Consider the following 20,147-nt stretch of genomic DNA (forward strand, 5'->3'; position numbering starts at 1 on the left):
TGCTCTCATTAATGTCATTTGGTTTCACCGTGGTATTGAAACCCACATACCTTCTATTTCAACTTTGACCACCACGATCATCCCTAACACAGAAAGCACTTTTAAGTGATCCAAGTAATCAAAACATTCTGAAGCCCTTTCATTGTTCTACTGGTAGCATATTTAAAACTCTTGTGAATGGGTATTCTTCCTTGTAGGATTGTAATATATTATACAATTTCTAAAGAAACTATTTCACTGTGTTTTTTATGACACGTCAAGAAAACATAAATTTGTGTCCACATTAAGTAGTTATGCCCTTTGAAGATTTTTATATCAGATGAAGCCTGCTCTATGTCACCAGGTTTCCACAGCAATAGGGCTGTAACATTCCTTTGGCAAGAACTTGCACTAGGCAGACTGGAGCAGATTTATGCCATCAACCCCCACAAGGTATTAATCACTCTTTTGAGGTCATTTTGAGATATCAGAGTAAGTGTATTTGAAATAGAAACGTCAAAACTGCCTCCAAACCAGGCCCTGTGGTTAGCTTTCAGGGGGTAGAGAAACAAATTTTGTAAATTTGTAAAATTATGTTCTTGGCAGAAAGTGTGGAGAGACAGACACAAATGTTGCTATCTGTAAGCACAATAAAAACTGTGATAGAAACCAGGGCACGCAGGGCACATAGACAGAATTCTATCAGCCCTGTTGCAAAGAGATAAACTTCACTGTTGAATGATTTCAAATGTCTCAGCAATATCCTGACAAGATAGTTCGAGAGTGGCTGAGCTCACATGTGGCTTCTGTGAGCCGTAGATATCCTTAGAGCCTGGTACACTTTTCCCACTCAAAGCTGCACCCACTTCTAAAGACGCGTGTTTTTTCAAGATTTTTGGTTTTTAGATGTTAAGTAATAGGCCATGGGCTGTGTCTGGTAACTGGTCAGTAACTAACTAAATATCTGTGGTGTGGATGGTTGGAGAGCTGAGAGACATCTAGTCAGGAGTGATCCATTGTCAACTACTCCAAAGTTGGTTAATTTGCATCTCCACTTAAAAAACCTAGAGACCCAGTGTTTAGGAACCTGCACTTCCAGAATGTCCAAAGAAGGTAGGTATTAGGTTGTCTGAAACATCTAAGAATTCCAAGTCCTGGCAATTTACTCCTCAAGTCTTTTATTTGAAGCTTTCATTTGGGGTTGCAGCAAGTACTGTACTTATATATATCAACAGTTTCATTAAAGTAGAAGCTGGACTCTTGAGCAATGGCCTTCCCCTCCTACACTAAAACTATTGGAAGGTGGGTGGTTAAAATACTGGAAAGCTTAGCCATTGTCTTAACAATATTTTCTAAGTATATTAATATATTTAAAAAGTCCTCTGGGCACCATAGGCTAATCATAGAAAAAATAATCAGAGATATAGAAGAAATTAGTATCTTTCTGGAGGTTCACTTCCTAAATTTAAGGTTTAGAAGCACCACCTTTGAGCAGCAAGTCAGATTGGTTACCTTTTTCAGAAAAGAGAGTGGCTTGGTGAATGCTTTTCCAACGTTCCCAGGGATTTAACTGTTTTCTTCCATATTCTAATATTCATCTCATTGCAGTCCTTCCAATATTCTCGGTGTTTTAAAGATAAAATAACTTATTTTCTCTCGTCTACATTGAAATCTGCTGTGGCAGATATACCAGCAAGCTGACAAAATCTGGGTCAAGTAGAAAGGAATGAATCTGAAAAGTACAGAGTTGTTTACTCCACTAACACAGTAAGAACCACATAGAGGGAAATCTCAGAGAGAATGACAACTACAATTTCAAGTATCATTGTTGTACCTAAAATTATTTAATATATATGAACTCTAAGAATAAATAATCCATTCTGAATGATCCCATGTATAATGATGACCTTTAGTACCTGTGAGATAGGAATAGTGTCTCCTTAGGCTTAGTGGCAAGTACCCTGAGCTGTATCCCTGGGCCCTCTTAATCATCTTTGGTTTTAATTATATCCCCATTTAAAAACAAAAGTTGTCTGACAGATAAACTGAAAGCAATGTAACCATTTCTCCTGATCTTAAACATGTGCTTCAAAATAATTGTGTTTATATCAATGTAGAATGGAGACACTTAGTGTGAAACTACATAGTACCCATTCAAGAGATCCACCTCCTTACATCTAAGCTGTGTATAGTCCAGAACACAAATCTGGTTTTCCATTGGCCAGTTATCGTAACTGAAAATGATGAGGATTTCTTCTGCCACTGATATTTGAATAAGTGTCACAATTCCTGCAGAATAGTATGAGGTATCATGTGCGTGTATGTAAAAAAATAAATAAAACCTATTATATAACGTCATCCATTTGTTTTCGTATAATCTGCTATGTAAATGAGATACAGTAAAAAGATCCATTGAAAATGAGGATATAGGTCAAAGGAGAGAGTGATGAAACTGTGAGGACTCCCCAGTCTGCACTTGTATGCTGGGTGTTAGATAGCCTGCCTATAAGTCTGTACCTCAAAATGTGGAGGCAGGATTTACCACAGAAAACTGGCTAGCTAGATTAGACACAATGGTGAGCCCTTGGGTTCAACTGAAAAACCCTACCTCACTAAGATGTAGGGTTATTAAGCAAAACACATGATATTAACTTCAGGCCTTCACATATGCTCACACATCAGTGGGCACTCACAAATACATAGGTACCTATGCACCCATCATGTGCATTTGCATATTAACATGGAAGAAAGTTTTAACAAGGTATTTTAAAAATCTCAAATATCCTGAAAATACATAATGAATTCACTAATAGTTTTTAAATCTCAATGCAAAGATACATGTTAATTATAAAAACATAGTTTTATAAATACTAAAACATAAAAATATAGAGCTATAATCATGATGGCTTTTACTTTACAAACTAATTTTACTTAGGAATGCTATTAAATCATAATGACTCATAAATATGTTCATACCACCCACTTAAGCTATAACAATACTTTAATATTCTGGGTGGTCAGTCATACAAAATGTCAGAAAATAGGGTACCAAAATGGAAAATCATGTGTTCTCTACTATACAAACTTGTTCTTGGAACAGCCTTGCTTTGCACACTATAACAACACTAGGGTTCATGAACCTTCTCTGTGTCCCTTCAGGGACAAATCCAGATCAGCACTGCCCCATCTTTCACAGAATAAAAGGTGGGGGCATGGTCCATTTTCCTGAGACAAGTTGCCAGAATACTAAGGTTATGTCAATAATAGAGTGAATACAAAAATGAGCCATCCCTCTATAAAATATGAGGAAAAGAGACACATCTTAATAGAGAAGTTTACTTTGAACATTTTATCTGTGTTCCGTAGAAACCTGGAATTGCTTCCATCACCACACCCAATCCCACAAGGATTTTAATTGACATGCCTGATAATATTGTTTTAAATGTAGTAGGTAGGCCTCCCACCACTAACTGTTTCTATAGAGCGTTATTGAACTCTTGGGAAATTTTCCTTCCAAAACAAGCATGGAATTCCTCTATGAAATATTTGTTTCTCCAAAACTCTAAATGGAGGTGTCTGGAATAAAAAAGAAATCCAGAAGGATATAATAGAGAGTAGATAACACAGAGAAGGAAGGAAAGGGAAGCATAACAACAAATGATCATGTGTTTTATTCCAATTAACTATGATTATATATATGTAATTTAGGCAGTTGTAAAGTTTTCCATTTTAATTTCACATGCCAATTTTTGGTAGCACATCTGTATTTACCCAAACAACTGACACATGACATATAAGATGGGAGAATAAAGAAAAATTATTGCTGTGGATGAACACTGATTGACATTCAAAATGTATTCTATAATAGCTCCCCTTCTTTTCAATATTTCCAGTACAAAGGGAATAAACAGAAATCATGTTTTCCATTTTGAATTATGGCTGCATCTAAAGTCCATTCAGCATGTTATTTTAAGTCTCTGTGAGTGCCCAAGCAGCCTCCTCAGGGATGCCCTTCCAGCTGTGAGTCCCCCAAAAGATATTTGGTCAACAACCCAAGGTTTAACATGTTTGCTTCAGAGGTTGTCAGAGTCACAGGGACACCATCAGGAACTGGGGATGCTTGTTGCCTTCATGTCTTTAATTGTTTCCAGCACCTCAGCAGATCAAAGTTCTCTTTGTATTCCATTCTTTCCAACATGGCAAATTACTCATTTTATATCAAAATATGTAATCTTTGCTGCCTGGCTTTATAGATGAATATAAATATCAAACCAGACTAACTGTTTCAGAGGCCTGGACGTTTTTTTCCTCCTTATGTATAACTTAAAAAAGCAGCATGCTTTATCCTATGATGTACTTCAAATTTAGAAATAGGCTTCTGGCTTTTCTAGCTATGGGGTTTGCATATGCTTCCTCATATGTTAATTTAGAGGGACAAAGGGAATGAATAACTTTTATCTTCTTTTCTTCTGTACTATAATGCTATATAGCTTTTCTTAAACATCAAACAACATTTGCTATAATTTTGCACAATTAAAAAGTTGTGTCATAAGTGGCAGTCCAGAGAATGGGAAAAGATTTTCACCAACCCACATCTGACAGAGGATTGATTTCCACAATATATAAAGAACTCAAGAAACCAAATAACAACAAATCAAATAATCCAATTGAAAATGGGGTATAGATCTAAACAGAGAATTCTCAAAAGAAGAATCTCAAATGGCTGAGACTGATTTAAAGAATTGCTCAACATCCTTAGCCATCAGGGAAATGCAAATCAAAATGACTCCGAGATTCTTTCTTACACTTATCAGAATGGCTAAGATCAAAAACACAATGACAGCTCATGCTGGAGAGGATGTGGAGTAAGGGGAACACTCCTCCATTGCTGGTGGGAGTTAAAACTTATATACCCACTATGGAAGTCAGTGTGGAGGTTTCTCAGAAAACTGGGAATAAACCTAACACAAGACCCAGCTATATCACTTCTGGCATATACCAAAAGGATGCTCAATCATACCACAAGGACATGTGAAAATTCTCTGACCTTAAGTCAAAATTGAATGGACTCTGTGGAGGCACAGATAATGATTCACAGGACTAGGTTCAAATATAGGCTAAATATAATTTATTTCAGTGGGAAGTCACTTAAACAGACAACAGATGGTCACTGGAGGCTCCTGCTCTCAAAATTCACATGGGCTCCTCTCTATGACCCAACCAGATGCAAGAGAAAGCCACCTGCCTTGACCCCAAACTCCCTGTCACATCCTCAACTGTGACCATGCCCAAATGGGTGTGGTTGGCACTACAGGTGAGGGTGTGATGGATATCTCACTGCAATTCCCTTTTTAGTCTAAAGAAAAATATTTAGGCTTGATACAAAATTATATACAAAGATAGCAAATATCAAGTATGTTCTATGAGAAGGAAAAGTAAGAACAAATACATTTAGGACCTATTGCCAGTGAAGCAGCTAGAGCAAAAAGCAAGAACTATATATCCAGTCCTAGGGTAAAGGCATAAAAGTCTTGTACCTAATTTCTATCTAACATTAATTATGACAGTCTAATCTTCAACCTCATCAAAGACCTCAGAAGGAGGATAACAATACTAGATTAGGCAGGAAGTGCAGGTGAGCAACTTCCAAAGGTGCAGCAAAGACAGAGACCTGGACAGTCACTAAAAGTCTCACAGCAGCGTAGGGGCAACAGCTTTGGCTAAGGCCTAGACTATCTGACTGACCAACACAGAAGCAGTGAGGTAGAAAGGCTGTCTTACCCTGATTTGGCAAGGTTTAGCAGTCTTCTAAGTTTATCTCCTGCAAGCACAGTAGGACAGCATTCCAAAGTCAGTGATCAAGTTGGGGGCAGTTCTTTGCCCAAGAGACCATTTCCCAAGGAATGGACTCCAAAAGGACTGACATTGATACTAAACTTTTTTTTTAATATTTTTTTTATTTTCCATTGTAAATTTAGATAAGAAACAAGGTTGCTTCACAAGTCAGTACGAGGTCCCTCTCCCTTTCCCTCCCCTCCTCCCGTGCCCTCCCCCCCATCCCCCCCCCGTTATCCCCTCATTCCCCCAGGGAGGGTGAGGCCCTCCATGGGGGTGTCCATAGTCTGTCTTTTCATATAGGGCAGGGCCTAGACCCTTCCCCAAGAGTTCAGGGTGAGAGTGCACCTCACATTGTTCTATGGGAGTCCAGAGACCGTGTGTATACTTGGGATGGGTACTGATCTGCTGTCCAAGGCTCAATAGATTACCTAGGCCTCCTCACTGACACCCGGATTCAGGGGGTCTTGATCAGTCCCATGCTGGATTCCCAGGCTGATGCCTGGGATTCAAGAGTTAACCTTTGTCTGGTCAGCTGTTTCTGGGGTTCAACCAGCCCAGTCTTAATCCCTTTGATCATCAGTCCTCCCTCTCTGATACTGGCTTTCTTGAGTTCAGCTCAGTACTTAACCAGCCAGTAAATGAAGTTTCTGTTTCCCAGACTCTCTGGCAATAGGATTGTAGGCTGGCACTCCCCAGATCTATGTCTAAAATCCATATATGAGAGAGTACATGCCATGTTTCTCTTTTTGTGACTGGGTTACCTCACTCAGGATGGTTTCTTCTAGTGTCATCCATTTGCCTGCGAATCTCATGATTCCATTATTTTTTTCTGCTGAATAGTACTCCATTGTGTAGATGTACCACATTTTCTCTATCCATTCTTCGGGTGAGGGACATCTAGGTTGCTTCCAAGTTCTGGCTATTACAAATAAAGCTGCTATGAACATAGTGGAACAGACATCTTTGTTATATGAATGGGCATCTTTTGGATATATGCCTAAGAGTGCAGTTGCTGGGTCTTATGGTAGGTTTATTCCCATTTTTCTGAGGAATCTCCATACTGCTTTCCAAAGTGGCTGAACCAGTTGGCACTCCCACCAGCAATGGAGGAGTGTCCCCCTTTCACCACATCCTCTCCAGCATAAATTGTCATTGGTGTTTTTGATTTTAGCCATTCTGACAGGAGTGAGATGGTATCTCAGAGTTGCTTTGATTTGCATTTCCCGGATGGCTAAGGATGTTGAGCACTTTCTCAAGTGCCTCTCAGCCATTTTAGACTCCTCTATTGAAAACTCTCTATTTAGTTCTGCAGCCCACTTCTTAATTGGGTCCTTTGCTGTTTTGGAGACTTGCTTCTTGAGTTCTTTGTAAATTTTGGAGATCAACCCTCTGTCAGATGTGGGATTAGTGAATATTTTTTCCCATTCTGTGGGCTGCCTTTTTGTCTTGCTGACTGTGTCCTTTGCCTTACAGAAGCTCCTCAGTTTCAGTAGGTCCCATTTATTAATTGTTGATCTCACTGTCTGTGCTACTGGTGTTATGTTCAGGAAGCTGTCTCCTGTACCAATTCGTTCAAGGGTACCACCCACTTTCTCTTCTAAGAGGTTCAGTGTGGCTGGATTTATGTTGAGGTCTTTGATCCATTTGGACTTAAGTTTTGTGCATGGCGATAAACATGGATCGATCCGCATTTTTCTACATGCCAGTCTCCAATTATGCCAGCACCATTTGTTGAAGATGCTTTCTTTATTCCATTGTATATTTTTAGCTTCTTTGTCAAAGATCAGATGTTCGTACGTGTGTGGGTTAATACCCGGATTTTCAATTCGATTCCATTGGTCTGCCTGTCTATTTTTGTGCCACTACCAAGCTGTTTTCAGGACTATAGCTCTATAATAGAGCTTGAGGTCAGGGATAGTGATGCCTCCGGACGTTGCCTTGTTGAACAGGGTTGTTTTGGCTATCCTGGGTCTTTTGTTTTTCCATACAAAATTGATTATTGTTCTTTCAAGGTCTGTGAAGAATTGTGCTGGGATTTTAATGGGGATAGCATTGAATCTGTAGATTGCTTTTGGCAGGATTGCCATTTTTACTACATTGATCCTACCTATCCAAGAGCATGGGAGATCTTTCCATTTTCTGAGGGCTTCTTTAATTTCTTTCTTTAAAGATTCAAAGTTCTTACGATACAGGTCTTTCACTTGTTTGGTTAGCGTTACCCCAAGGTATTTTATGTTGTTTGTGGCAATTGTAAAGGGTGATGTTTCTCTGATTTCTCTTTCAGCCCTTTTATCATCTGTATATAGTAGGGCTACTGACTTTCTTGAGTTGATCTTGTAACCTGCCACTTTGCTGAAGGTGTTAATCAGCTGTAAGAGTTCCCTGGTAGAGTTCTTTGGGTCATTGATGTAAACTATCATATCGTCTGCAAACAGTGAAAGTTTGACTTCTTCCTTCCCAATTTGTATCCCCTTGATCCCCCTTTGTCGTCGTATGGCTATAGCTAGAACTTCAAGTACCATGTTGAAAAGGTATGGAGAGAGTGGACAGCCTTGTTTTGTTCCTGATTTTAGAGGAATTGCGTTGAGTTTCTGTCCATTTAGTTTGATGTTGGCTGTTGGTTTACTGTATATGGCTTTTATTATGTTTAGGTATGTCCCTGTTATCCCAGATCTCTCCAAGACCTTTATCATGAAGGGGTGTTGGATTTTGTCAAAGGCTTTTTCAGCATCTAGTGAGATGATCATGTGATTTTTGTTTTTCAGCTTGTTTATATGGTGGATTACGTTGATGGATTTTCGTATGTTGAACCATCCCTGCATCCCTGGGATGAAACCTACTTGATCGTGGTGAATGATTGTTTTGATGTGTTCTTGGATCCGATTTGCCAGTATTTTATTGAGTATTTTTGCATCAATGTTCATAAGGGATATTGGTCTGAAGTTCTCTTTCTTGGTTGTATCTTTGTGTGGCTTGGGGATCAAGGTTATTGAAGCCTCATAGAAAGAGTTTGGCAAAGACCCTTCTGCTTCTATTGTGTGGAACACTTTGAGAAGAATTGGTATAAGCTGTTCTTTGAATTTCTGGTAGAATTCTGCACTGAGGCCATCTGGACCTGGACTTTTTTTGGTTGGGAGACTTTTGATGACAGCTTCTATTTCCATAGGGGTTATAGGTCTATTTAAATTGCTTATCTGTTCTTGATTTAGTTTTGGCAAATGATAGCTGTCCAGGAAGTCATCCATTTCCTTTAAATTTTCGAATTTTGTGGAGTACAGGTTTTCAAAGTATGACCTAATGATTCTCTGGATTTCCTCAGAGTCTGTTGTTATGTCCCCCTTTTCATTTCTAATTTTGTTAATTTGCGTGTTCACTCTCTGCTGTTTGGTAAGTTTGGACAAAGGTTTGTCTATCTTGTTGATTTTCTCAAAGAACCAAATCTTCGTTGCATTGATTCTTTGTATTGTTTTCCTGGTTTCTACTTTGTTGATTTCAGCCCTCAATTTGATTATTTCCTGGCGTCTACTCCTCCTGGGGGAGTTTGCTTCTTTGTGTTCTAGAGCTTTTAGCTGTGATGTTAATTCTCTGGTATAACTGTTTTCCTGTTTCTTCATGTGAGCACTTAGTGCTATGAACTTCCCCCGTAGCACTGCTTTCAAAGTGTCCCATAGGTTTGGGTATGTTGTGTCTTCATTCTCATTGAATTCGAGGAAGTCTTTAATTTCTTTTTTTATTTCCTCTTTGACCCAGGGATGGTGCAGTTGAGCATTATTCAATTTCCATGAGTTTGTAGGTTTTCTGCAATTTGTGTTGTTGTTTAATTCTAATTTTAAGGCATGGTGGTCTGATAAGATGCATGGAGTTATTCCAATTTTTTTGTAGCTGCTGAGGTTTGATATGTTGCCAAGTATGTGGTCGATTTTTGAGAAGGTTTCATGTGGTGGTGAGAAGAAGGTATATTCTTTTTTATGTGGATGAAATGTTCTATAGATATCTGGTAATCCCAGTTGGGTCATTACTTCTATTAGACCCTTTGCTTCTTTGTTGAGTTCCTGTCTGGTATTCTTGTCTAGTGGTGAGAGTGGTGTGTTGAAATCTCCCACTATAACTGTGTGGGGCTTTAGATGAGATTTAAGTTCTAATAATGTTTCTTTAACAAATGTGGATGCCTTTGTATTGGGGGCATAGATGTTCAGGATAGACACTTCGTCTTGGTGGGTTTCACCTGTGATGAGTATGTAATGACCTACTTCATCTCTTTTGATTGATTTTATTTTAAAGTCTAGTTTGTTAGATATTAGGATTGCTACCCCTGCTTGTTTCTTGGGTCCATTTGATTGAAAAATTTTTTCCCAACCTTTAACTCTCAAGTAATGTCTGTCTTTGAGGGTGAGGTGTGTTTCTTGTATGCAGCAGAAGGAAGGGTTCTGTCTTCGAATCCATTCTGCTAGTCTGTGTCTTTTTATGGGTGAGTTAAGGCCGTTAATATTGAGGCATATTAATGACCATTGATTGCTCATCCTTCTTCGATTTGCGATGGTTGTTGTTGGTGGAATTATGGGTGGAATTTCGCCCCTTTGTTCTTTTGGCTGTTGGTAGAGAGGGATTCTCTAATGCTTATGTTTTTCTGGTTGTAGTTAGCTTCCTTGGGTTGGAGTTTTCCTTCCAAAATTTTCTGTAGGGCTGGGTTAGTGGACACATATTGGTTGAATCTAGTTTTGTCATGGAATATCTTGTTTTCTCCGTCTATAGTGATTGAGAGCTTTGCCGGGTATAGTAGTCTGGGCTGGCATCCATGGTCTCTTAGTGTAGGTAGAATATCTATCCAGGACCTTCTGGCTTTCAGAGTTTCCATGGAGAAATCAGGTGTAATTCTGATAGGTCTGCCTTTATATGTTACTTGACCTTTTTCCTTAGCTGCTCTTAATATTCTTTCTTTATTCTGTATGTTTGGGGTCTTGATTATTATGTGGCGAGGGGATTTTTTTTTGTGGTCCACTCTATTTGGTGTTCTGTAGGCTTCTTGTACCTTCATTGGCATGTCTTTCTTAAGGTTGGGAAAGTTTTCTTCTATGATTTTGTTGAATATGCCTTCTGCCCCTTTGAGGTAGATTTCTTCTCCTTCTATACCTATTATTCTTAGGTTTGGTCTTTTCATGGTGTCCCATAATTCCTGGATGTTTTGTGTTAAGGATTTGTTGGATTTAAGGTTTTCTTTGGTTGATAAATCCATTTCTCCTAATGTATCTTCAACACTTGAGATTCTCTCTTCCATCTCTTCTATTCTGTTGGTAATGCTTGTATTGGTAGTGCCTGACTGTTTGTCCAGCTTTTCTATTTTCTGCCTTTCTTCAGATTGTGTTTTTTTTAGTGTCTCTATTTCAGTTTTCAACCCTTGCAGCGTTTGCATTGCTTCTTGCAATTTTCTGTTTATCTGTTCGTCCGTTTGTTGCCTTTTATGAATTTTTTGGTTTGTTCTTTCTTCCATTTCTTGCATTTTTTGGTTTGCTTTTTGTTCCATTTCTTGGATTTTGTGCTTTGTTTCTTCTTCCATTTCCTGCCTTTTTTGGTTTGTTTCTTCCTCCATTTTTTTCATTTTTTGCTTTGTTTTTTCTACCATTTCTTGCATTTTTTGCTTTGTTTCTTCTTCCATTTCCTGCCTTATTTGGTATGTTTCTTCTTCTAATTCTTGCATTTTTTGCTTTGCTTTTTCTTCCATTTCTTGCATTTTTTGCTTCATTTCTTCTTCCATTTCGTGCCTTTTTTGGTTTGTTTTTTCTTCCAATTCTTGCATTTTTTGGTTTGTTTTTTCTTCCATTTCTTTGAGGGATTTTCCAATATCCTCTTTTAGGGCCTCTATCATTTTCATGAAAGTGCTTTTAAGGTCGTTCTCTTCTGCTTCCTTCGCGTTGGAATATTGGGGTCTTGCTGGTGTGGAGTCTCTAGAATCTGGCGGTGTCATATTTGTTTTTCTGTTGCTGACTGTGTTTTTGTATTGTCTCTTTCCCATCTCTTCTTTTAGTGGGTGCAGAAAGAGCCCCTTCCTGGTCTGGGGACCAGAGTTCCCTTTTGGTGGGTGCTAGTAAATCCAGTAATCTGGTGGTTCTTCTATGCCTTGTCCAAATGCTGGTCCGTGGGTAGAGAAGAAGAACAGGAATCTGGGGCGCTTAGCCTCCTACCTGGTCCCCTGGACCCTATGCTGGGTCCTGTTGTACCTGATCTGGAACAGCTACTCCCCTGGTCTCCCTGGCTCCTGTAGTTTCCTGGTCTCTTTGGTGGGAGAGAAGATCTGGAGTCTGGGGTGCTTGGCTCCCGCCGGGATTGGGAGCTCTGTGCAGTTCCCAGGCGATCTGCAGGCTCTGGAACACAGGCTGGGAAGCTGGCCTGTTTACCTGATGATGCCAGAGGGACAGCTACTTCCCTGTACTCCCAGCCTCCTCTCCTTTCCTGGAATCGTTGGTGGGAGAGAAGATCTGGAGTCTGGGGTGCTTGGCTCCCGCCGGGATTGGGAGCTCTGTGCAGTTCCCAGGCGATCTGCAGGCTCTGGAACACAGGCCTGGAAGCTGGCCTGTTTACCTGATGCTCCCGCTGGGATTGGGAGCTCTGTGCAGTTCCCAGGCGATCTGCAGGCTCTGGAACACAGGCCGGGAAGCTGGCCTGTTTACCTGATGATGCCAGAGGGACAGCTACTTCCCTGTGTGCCCAGCCTCCTCTCCGATACTAATCTTAAAACATTTAAATGCCATATTCTGAGGTCTATGAAGTGTTTGAAGATCAAATATCTATGTCTGACTAATCTCATAGATAAGAAACATGGGTGGTAATAGTCTGTAATTCTCAGAAACATAGTTGTGCAATGGCTGAAGCTTCCCAAAATAATTTAACCAGGAAAATGACTTCAAAGATGTAACTATGTACATATATATAATTCTCAATACAGAGATAGAACTGAAATGTCTTGACTAGAAGTAGAACTGTAAAGTGCAATATGATAAAATATCCTAAGTTGTATCAATATACAAAATGTATATACATCAAGATAGTCTTATATTTGTATGCAAAACACCAAAAACAGAAAGAAGACCCTAAACACCCAATATACAATAATCTAACAATTTAAATTATCTATAGCTAACAGTTGCTAAAGTTAGTACATTAGAATATATGTTAATCTACCTATATCCCATCCTAACCATACATCCAGCTAGCTCAGTCTATAGAGCATGAGACTCTTAATCTAAGGGTCATGGGATCCTGCCCCACGTTTGGCACCAGATGTGGAGGCATGGATAATAATTCATGGCACTAGGTTCAACTATAGGTTAAATATAATTTATTTTGGGGAGAAGTCACTGACACAAAAGGCAGATGGCTGCTGCAGGTTCCCAGTCCCAGGATCTGCATGGGATGCTCCCTGTGACCAGACTGGATGCAAGAGAGTGCCACCTGCCCAGACCCCAGACCTAAACTCACTCCCTGTCATGTCCTCACCTGTGGCCATGCCCGTTTGACATGGTTAGTGCTACATGTGCAGGCACGGTGGATATCTCACTACAGGACTCAATTCTATGGGCCCCAACAGTTTCTCCTTTTTAGATATTTTTATAATGCCTGCACTTCTGCCACAAGACAGATGACTACATCTGTCTTAGATTATCTTTTTTGATCTTTCGGACTTACCCATCATTGGAACACACATTCCATCATGAATATCCTGTCTTAGGTGGACTGATGGCAAAAAGATCTTACCTATCTTTGACTTACATCCTCTATTTATAGAGAGTTAAGGAAAAGTGGGTAGCTTGATGCCATGTACCTCTGAGCCAACTTTCCATAGAGAATTCACAAATAACTTGACAATGACAAGAGCAATACCCATGATCCTATGGCTACAATTCCTCCTATTAAGATACAATGGCCTTAAAAAAATCTAGGGTGGTCTCCAGCAGTTTTAGCTATAACAAGATCCAAATCTGTTTTTTTATCACATCTACTCTAAAGACTTATTTGCATTATGTCAAACTTCTCTCAGATTGAGCTCTGACTTTTTTCCATTCATAAACACTTACATAGCACAGCAACAGCTGCAAACATTGACAGGTCAACACCATAATTCTAGCATGCATATTAATGATAAACACACAGTTCATTAGATTACAGTTCTCATAACTTCAGTTCAATCAAAGGACAATAAAATGCTTTTGTGGTGAGAAAGGTCTGAGTCTTTCCTCTTGTAAAGTCCAATTGCACTGCTGCTTCTAACTTTCAAAGATAAGTTTTTTGAGTTGCTGCAGTCCTTGAGTACTGAATCCCAGCAGCAAAGCTTTTGTCCCATTTCTCCCCATCAGTCTGTGGGGTCTCTTCAGTACATCCACTTTGGTTTCTCAGCCAGTCTATCACCTAATTCTAAATTTCAGTGATATTGTACTGAAGAGAGGCTTTGGCTACACGTTGCCTCCACAAGTATGTGATTGCTCCAATGGGTCTCTTTCCCACAGAAGGAAAGTCTCTGAGGTGCCTGCTTTTCAGACTTCCTATTTAAACAGCAGAAATGAGTTTCAGATGACAGAAATGAGTTCCACATCCCAAGATACAGTGGGAATAAACTGTCAAACAATCAGTTGTTTGCCAGATCCAGGGTAGTTAAAGCTCACAGAGGTCTGGGAAGTTGTTGCAGGAGATAATCAAGAAACTGGGAGTCACTAACTGTTGTCATAATCTCCATCTTAGACTGTAGAATGATGACATCAGGAACACAGGTTCAGCAGGTCTCACTCCAGCTCATCTGGGGTAGAGGGGTGAGCATCAGAAGCCATGATGTCATCAGGCCTGGCATTCCTCTGCTTCACACATCTCACCAGACATTCAGGCAGCCATCAAGCCTCATTTTCTTCCTATGAAAAACAAAAGCATGCAAGGGCAGGTAAAAACTCTCTGATCTTAAGGCTAATGGAATGGGATAAATTCTTCTAGCTCCCATAGGCATGTAAGGGGAGAGTACTGAAGGAGACTACTGGGGACAGGCATTTCTGAGTCAGGCAAAAACCTGGTACAAGGGAATCTGCAAGGATAATCCCAGCTAAGACTCCTAGCAATATCATATATGCTGTCTGAACTAGTCATCTCCTGTGACTAGATTTGTACCTTAACCAACTGTCTTCACAGAGGTGTCATCCAGCAACTGGTGGAAACAGATGCAGACCTACAGCCAAACATTAGGTGGATTTCAGGGAATATTGCAGACGAGCAGGAGTTAGAAGGGTCAAGGACACCACAAGAAAACTCACAGAATTAATTAGCCTGGGGTCATAGATGCTCACAAAGACTGAACCAACAACCAGAGAGCCTGTATGGGACTGAACTAGGCACTCTGCATATATGTTACAGTTACATAGTTTGGGCTTCTTGTGTGGCTCCTAACAGTGGGAACAGGGGCTGTCTCTTACTCTATTGCTGGCTTTTGGAACCCTACTCCTCATCCTGGGTCACTTTGCCCAGCCTTAACACATGTGCTTAGTCACACTACAACTTGATATCCATGTTTTGTTGATACACATGGGATACCTGCCCTTTCCTGAACAGAAAGATAAGGGGAGTGTATTTGGGGGGTTAGGGAAGAGGAAATTGGAGGAAAGGAGGGAGAGAGACCAGGGACCAGGATGTAAAATAAATAAATTTAAATTAAAAAATAAAGCTGTGTCATGTCAAAAAAGTATACATATATATGTATATGTATATATGATGCTAGCATTAGATTTTTGAAAGTTTAGTGCTTAGTCCAGTGCCTGGTTCATAGAGGTGCTAAATAAATCATTATGTTAGTAATATAAAAATTCATGTTGTATATCTAATATGAATTATTTTTCATTATAATTTTTGTATTAATACTTGTAATTCAGTTAACAGCAGAAAAACCTTAAATAACAGGTATCAAAATCATCATACATAAACAAAATACGGTGTAATAATCTTATTCATACATATTATATATCTTTCTACTTTGTATAATTTGTCATGAGTGCCTATAAAGCAGTGTCCCAATCTCTTGCAGTGTCCCAAAGACACAGTTTGCGCTTTATCACTGTTGCACATGCAATGCTCCATGTTCTGTCACATACTAAGTGCAGTGCCTTGTTTGCATCCTTCTCATGCCCACAGCCTGGGCCTCTAATGTAAGTAGCATGTTATTTATGAAATAAGCATATTAGAGAGTAAAATGTTGAAGTACTTATACTGGTTACAGCTCCTCAATGTCCACATATTGCACAGTCAGATGTATTTTTAAAATCATTTGTGGTAAACTGAGTCACTCTTAAATGCACAGACAAAAGTGCTCACAACTAATATCAGCATTAAGAGATTTAAAGAGAGCATTATGGTTGATTTAAAGGGAGAATATTAAGTTTTACTTGTATGCATATGGCAGTTGCATGGGTGATCTGAGGTCTACAAAAGGAAGGCCCTCGGCCAGGCGGTGGTGGCGCATGCCTTTAATCCCAGCACTCGGGAGGCAGAGGCAGGCGGATCTCTGTGAGTTCGAGGCTGGGATGGACCGACAGCCTCCAAAAACAATACAAAGAAACCCTGTCTCGTAAAAAAAAAAAACAAAAAAACAAAAAACCAAAAAAACAAAAGGAAGGCCCTCAAAGGTCATAGTTCCCATCCAAACTCAGGGCCTGAGGTGTTTGTCTAAAGACATAAAAACCAACAGCATTAGTAGATGATCCTAGAAGCAGATTGTGTCTCAGCTCAGTTAGAGCAAGGTGTCTTTTTTCTCCCAGCTTTTGTGATATTCTCGACCTTACAGGGTCAGGTTATGGCCCTCCCACATTGAACAAAATGATCTTTGCTCATTCTGCCAATTAAAATGTTAAGTCTTAAATAACCATAATGAGGCACATCCAGAAGATGCCTGAGTATCCCTTAACCCAAACTCGCTGATTCTTAAAAATCCATTGTCACAGCACTCAGGAGTAAGTTCATATTCCTTGCAATTTCCAATTATGAAGAATAAGCAGACTTGGGAAGACTTTTAAAGAACCCCTGTGAAGGAGGTTGGGAGAGTTGGTTGGCAGCTTTTTCTTTACTTTTGGATGGTTACCAATTCCCTAATCTCAGTATTAAAAGTAACACTTCAATCATGTTCTTATCCAGGATTAAATAAATGTGTGTTTTGGAGGCAAAGACCCCTTCCAAGGAACACTCTATAAATTCTAAATATACCTTTACATTCTTATAAATGACATATGTCAGTAGGAACCAGGAGGGTGAGGAATTTAAAGACACAACTCTGAATAAGACAATATTTCTAATAATGACATTTTTCCTAATAACTTTCAAATTATAAAGTGTATTAAGAGTAAATTTCAGAGAAATGATGAAGGAATTTGTAGAGAGGAAAGAGAAGAGATATTAAAACACAAAATATGTGAAAACTCAAATTTTGTTTAAGTTATAGTTTGTAGAGAATTTGAAATGTTTCCTGAAACATAAAATTTACATTTATAAAACAAAGCAAAAAATTATATTTGAACCATTAAAATTACAAATACATGTTCTCTAAAAATAAAATATTCTTAAACACCATATATCATAGTCTTTCATCCCTTTATTGAAACCATGCAGAGTAAAAGAGCTACAATATTGAAGTAAGAATCCAAAGTCTGTTTTTTATTATCATTTTTATTTTAATTTTAAATAGCTTGTTTTACATGTCAATCCCAGTTCCCTCTCCCTCCCCTCCTCCCGCACTCCCCTTCCCCCCCCCCCCACCCTCATACCCTATTACTAAATCCTTCCACATAGGGGATATCTAGAGTCTGTCACTTCACTCTGGGTAGGGTCCAGGCACTCCCCTAAGAGTCCAGGCTGAGAGAGCATCCCTCTTTGTGCTATAGGCACACGATGACTGTTTGTATTCCAGGGATAGACACTGATCCACAACTCAGGGCCCCATAGGTTGCCCAGGCCTTCTCGCTGACACTCACATTTGGGGGGGGTCCAGATCAGTCCCATGCTGGCCTCCCCACTGTCGGTCTGGGGTCCAAGAGCTCTCCCCTGTTCAAATCAGCTGTCTCTGCTGGTTTTGCCAGCCCAATCTTTGCCAATTTGCTCATCACTCCTCTCTCTCTGTCACTGGGTTCCTTGGGTTCAGTTCAGTAATTAATTGTGTGATTACCTCTGCTTCCATCAGTCACAGGATGAAGGCTCCCGGATGGTTATAGACATCAAGTTCATTATCAGGAATAGGCATTCGAGGTGGTCTCTCCACTATTGCTTAGCTTGCCAATTGGTGTTATCCCTTTAGATCAGTCGAGGTCACTCTGGTGCCTGATCTGTCTTCTATCCTATGATTCCCTCTTCCCCCTATTCTACCCCCACCCACTCAACTTCCTGTTCCCCCATGACCTACTCTCTCTTCCTCTTCACCCCCTCTCTTCTTCCCAGCTCTCGCTCCCCCCCCCCACCCCTCGCCATGTTCCCCATCCATTCAGAGGATCTTGTCTCCATCCTCTTCTCTTGGGTACTATGCATATATGCTTATCTTTTAGGTTCTTTCCTGTTTCCCAGACTCTCTATCAGTGGAAGTGCAGACTGGCACTATCCTGATCCATATCTAAAATCCATATATGAGTGAGCACATACCATATTTGTCTTTTTGCGACTGGGTTACCTCACTCAGGATGGTTTCTTCCAGTGCTATCCATTTACCTGGGAATTTCAAGATTCCATTGTTTTTTTCTGCTGAGTAGTACTCCATTGTGTAAATGTACCACATTTTCTCTATCCATTCTTCAGTTGAGGGGCATCTAGGTTGCTTCCAGGTTCTGGCTATTACAAATAATGCTGCTATGAACATAGTGGAGCAGATGCCCTTGTTGTATGAGTTTGCCTCATTTGGATATATGCCTATGAGTGGAATTATTGGGTCTAGCGGTAGATTAATTCCCATTTTCCTGAGGAATCTCCATACTGATTTCCAAAGAGGCTGTATGAGTCAGCACTCCCACCAGCAGTGGAGGAGTGTTCCCCTCTCTCCACATCCTCTCCAGCATAAATTGTCTTCGGTGTTTTTGATTTTAGCCATTCTGAGAGGAGTAAGATGGTATCTCAGAGTTGTTTTGATTTGCATTTCCCTAATGGCTAAGGATGTTGAGCACTTTCTTAAGTGTCTCTTGGCCATTTTAGCCTCCTCTATTGAGAATTCTCTATTTAGTTCTGTACCCCACCTTTTAATTGGATCCTTTGGCGTTTTGGAGACTTGTTTCTTGAGTTCTTTGTAAATTTTGGAGATTAGCCCTCTGTCAGATGTAGGGTTAGTGAATATCTTTTCCCATTCTGTGGCCTGCCTTTTTGTCTTTTTGACTGTGTCCTTTGCCTTACAGAAGCTTTTTAGTTTCAGAAGGTCCCATTTGTTAATTGTCGATCTCAGTGTCTGTGCCACTGGTGTTATGTTTAGGAAGTGGTCTCCTGTACCAACTCGTTGAAGAGTATCTCCCACTTTCTCTTCTAAAAGTTTCAGTGTGGCTGGATTTATGTTGAGATCTTTGATCCATTTGGACTTAAGTTTTGTCCAAGGCAATAATCATGGATCTATCTGCAGTCTTCTGCATACCAGTACCCAGTTATGCCAGCACCATTTGTTGAAGATGCTTTCTTTTTTCCATTGTACAGTTTTAGCTTCTTTGTCAAAAATCAAGTGTTCATAGGTGTGTGGGTTAAAATTAAGGCTTTCGATTTGGTTCCATTGGTCTACTTGCCTATTTTTGTGCCAATACCAAGCTGTTTTCAGGACTATAGTTCTATAATAGAGCTTGAAGTCAGGTATGGTGATGCCTCCTGAAGTTCCTTTATTGTATAGGGTTGTTTTGGCTATCCTGGGCCTTTTGTTTTTCCATATAAAGTTGATTAATGTTCTTTCCAGGTCCTTGAAGAATTGTGATGGAATTTTGATAGGGATTGCATTGAATCTGTAGACTGCTTTTGGCAAGATTGCCATTTTTATTATGTTGATCCTACCAATCCAAGAGCATGGGAGATCTTTCCATTTTCTGGTATCTTCTTTGATTTCTTTCTTTAAGGACACAAAGTTCTTGATATACAGGTCTTTCACTTCCTTGGTTAACATTATCCTCAGATATTTGATGCTGTTTTTGGCTATTGTAAAGGGTGATGTTTCTATGATTTCTTTCTCAGTCACTTCATCATCTGTATATAATAGGGCCACTGATTTTTTTGAGTTTACCTTGTATCCTGCCACATTGCTGAAGGTGTTTATCAGCTCTAGGAGTATCCTTGCGGAGTTTTTGGGTCACTTATGTAAGCTATCA

Source organism: Mesocricetus auratus, unplaced genomic scaffold, assembly GCF_017639785.1.
Source record: "Mesocricetus auratus isolate SY011 unplaced genomic scaffold, BCM_Maur_2.0 Super-Scaffold_15014, whole genome shotgun sequence".
NCBI classification, from domain to species: domain Eukaryota; kingdom Metazoa; phylum Chordata; class Mammalia; order Rodentia; family Cricetidae; genus Mesocricetus; species Mesocricetus auratus.